Here is a 3,658-nt window from a genome sequence, read left to right as displayed (position 1 = left end):
TGATGTTGGTGGTGGCAATTTCTCAATTGTCTCCACCTTGGCTTTGTCAACCTCAATACCTCTCTGTGAAATCTTGTCCCCAAGCACTATGCCTTCTTGTACCCTGAAATGACTCTTCTCCCAATTCAGCACTAGATGTGTCTCCTTGTACCGCCTAAGCACTTTCTCCAAATTGTTCAAACATGCATCAAATGAAGAGCCAAAGACTGAAAAATAATCCATATAAACCTCAATGAACTTTTCAACCATATCAGAAAAGATTGACATCATACACCGCTGAAAAGTTGCTGGAGCATTACACAATCCAAATGGCATTCTCCTATAGGCAAAGGTACCGTAAGGGCAAGTGAAGGTGGTCTTCTCTTGGTCTTCCAGTGCAATTGGAATTTGATTGTAACCTGAATACCCATCCAAAAAACAAGAGTACTCATGCTCGGCCAGCCTCTAACATTTGGTCAATGAACGGGAGAGGGAAGTGATCTTTGCATGTGGCTTATTCGCCACCCAGTGACAGTTCTGGTCGGGATGAGTTCATATCTTTCATTTGGTACAATGGTTATGCCACCTTTCTTAGGTACGACTTGCACGGGGCTCACCCAAGAACTGTCAGAGATAGGATAAATAATCCCGACATCCAGGAGCTTAATGACTTCAGCCTTCACTACCTCTTTCATGTTCGGGTTCAGGCATCTTTGGGGCTGAACTGAGGGCTTGCTGCCATCTTCCATCAGAATTTTATGCATACATATTGATGGGTTGATGCCCTTGATGTCGGCTACCTCCCAAGCCAATGTTGTCTTGTGTTCCCATAACACTCTCAACAGTTTTTCTTTTTGCAAAGGGCTCAATGCTGCTGATATGATTACCGGTAGAGTTGACGATGCTTCTAAGAAAGCATACTTCAACTGTGGTGGAAGTTGCTTCAACTCAAGGGTGGGAGGTTCTTGTGTTGAAAGCTTGCTTGTTGGTACTGTCGGTCTGTCCAAGCTCTCCAACTTGAGAAATCCCTTCCCGTGAAATTGAGGATTGGCATTCAGGTATGCTGCCATGCTATGAATCTCATCATTTTCATCTCTTGCAGCTCCTCCCTCTTGTATGCAAAGGTTAAGGGGGTCAGCCATCCTGCTAATTTGAAAGCAATCATCAACCGCATAATCAATAACATCAACCGTGTAACAAGAATCATCACTAGAAGATGCATGTTTCATAGCATCGGACATTTTAAAAATGATTTCCTCATCTTGAATCCTAAGGCTGAGTTGCCCTTGTTGGACATCAATTATTGCCTTCCCCGTAGCTAGGAAAGGTCTCCCTAAGATAAGAGGAACCTCAACATCCTCTTGCATGTCTAATACAATGAAATCATCTGGAAAGATGAACTTATCTACTTTAACAAGCACATCTTCTATGATTCCCCTTGGATGCTTTATGGATCTATCAGCTAACTGCAATGCAACTCTGGTAGGTTGGGGTTCTCCCAACCCCAATTTCTTGAAAACCAAATATGGCATCAAGTTTATGCTAGCTCCTAAATCATATATTGCCTTTTCAATTTTTAAACTGCCTATTGTGCAAGGGATAGTGAGACTCCCTGGATCTTTAAGCTTTTGGGGCAGCTTGTTGAGAAGGATTGCTGAGCATTCTTCATTTAGAGCAACCATAGCCACATCTCCCAATTTCCTTTTGTTTGCCAATATCTCCTTCAAAAACTTTGCATAGTGTGGCATCTGGGCTAAATCATCAGCAAAAGGAATATTAATATGTAAACTTTTAAATACTTCAAGGAACTTACCGAATTCCTCTTTCAACTTGTGTTGCTTCAGCCTATTGGGAAAGGGAACTTGCGGCTGTTGGTGTCTTTTTTGCTGCAGTTCAGATTGCTCCTCCTTCTTGTTTCTGGTTTTGAGGGTTGCATCTGCCTTGTTTTCAGCCCTTGCTTTATTTTCTACTTTCGGCAGCTCCTTACCACTTCTTAAAGTGATAGCCTGCACTTGTTCTCATGGATTCACTTTTGTATTGCTTGGTAGAGTGCCCGGTATTCTTGCTGAAATCATTTACGCCAACTGCCCAACCTGATTTTCCAAGTTCTTTATTGAAGCCTCTTGGTTCTGAAATTTGGTTTTGGCACTGGCTATGAACTCGGTCATCAACTCCTCTATTTTGGGGAAAAGGCTTCGGTCCATGCTGATTTTGCCATGACTGATTCGGGTAGCCCCTCCATCCGGGATTAAAGGCATGGTGGTGCTGATTTCCCTACTGCCTTGCAAAGTTGCCAACAAAATCAACCTGTTCTGTGGACTGCCTAAACTGATTGCCAACTTGGCATTCAGTGCTGATGTGTCCTCCCCCACACCAATCACATGTCACGGACTGCACATTCATGGTTGCCATCTACATCTCATCAATTTTCTTGCTAATTGCACCTATTTGCTCATATTGAGTAGTGTATGAGTCCACATTGTGAAGACCATGTTGCTTCTTCACTTGTGTTCTCTCTGAATGCCATTGGTAATTATTGGTTGCCATCTCCTCTATGAGTGCATGGGCCACTTCAGGGGTCTTATTGTTGATGGAGCCCCCGGCTGCCACATCTAGGATGGTCTTGTTGGATTCGGTTAGACGATTGTAGAAGGTTTGCACTTGCAGCCATATAGGAAGTCCATGGTGAGGGACCTTCCTTCACAGCTCCTTATACCGCTCCCATGACTCATATAAAGATTCTCCATCTTGTTGGAAGAAAGTGGTGATGTCATTTCTCATCTTTGCTGTCTTGGATGGAGGGAAGTACTTGGAGAGGAATCAGCTAGCCATCTCATCCCAAGTGGCTATAGATCCAGTCGGTAATGAATTCAGCCAAGCGTTGGCCTTGTCTTTTAATGAAAATGGGAATAACCTTAGCCTAACAGCATCATCACTCACCCCATTATGCTTGAAAGTGTCACAAATCTCCAAAAAATTGGCTATGTGAGAGTTTGGATCTTCATGAGCCATCCTACAAAACTGAACTTTGTTTTGGATCATTTGAATTATGGCTGCTTTGATCACAAAATTATTTGCAACAATGGCCGGTCTTACAATGGCTGGTTTGATTCAGCAATTAGATCTCTAGGTCATTCGATTAGATTAGGATTCAACCTTGGTTTGGTGAAACCCCAAGGCATTGAACAGACTCTCTCAAGCGCATGTTCATTCTATGCATGAGTGATGATTCTTCTATCTCTAGCAAGAATCTAATCCCCATGCATGCATTAAGATCTAGAAATTCTGGGGCATCATTTCAGATTTGAATGATCACCAACCGAATTGTGCAAGTTATCTCTAACCTTGCACTCAATTTGGTTCTTGATTAGCAGATATGAAATCTTAGAGTCTTTCTCAAGCACTCTAGGATTTCCAAGGAACAAATCGACCAAACTGAGTTAAAGTTACCTGAATTCTATCTCAAACAATGATGAACCTACAATTTATCTATATTTTATGAGGTTTTTGCATGAAATTTCAGGGGGAGCCAAATCAACAAAAAGAAGGCAAAAGCAAGAAAAGAAAGCCCAAAATTTATCAAGTTCAGTCCAGCCTAGCCATGAGAGCAAGGGAGTTTCATTCGGCCCAAGTAGTGCAAGCTAACTCTTTGGAAAACCCAAGGGAAGAAGCCTAGCAA

The 3,658-nt window shown here is 42.4% G+C and overlaps 1 non-coding gene across 1 annotated transcript; it reads left to right on the top strand.

Moving 5' to 3' along the window:
- The first annotated feature begins 2,656 nt into the window (after positions 1 to 2,656).
- LOC148855682 (small nucleolar RNA R71) lies at positions 2,657 to 2,763 on the top strand. The gene has a single exon (XR_016095259.1). It is a non-coding gene; the product is annotated as a small nucleolar RNA R71 (small nucleolar RNA).
- The last annotated feature ends 895 nt before the right edge of the window (positions 2,764 to 3,658 follow it).

Source organism: Nelumbo lutea, chromosome 4, assembly GCF_056320005.1.
Source record: "Nelumbo lutea isolate HS-2025 chromosome 4, American lotus-T2T, whole genome shotgun sequence".
In the NCBI taxonomy this organism is placed as follows: Eukaryota; Viridiplantae; Streptophyta; class Magnoliopsida; order Proteales; family Nelumbonaceae; genus Nelumbo; species Nelumbo lutea.
This window is presented reverse-complemented; position numbering and strand designations above follow the sequence as displayed.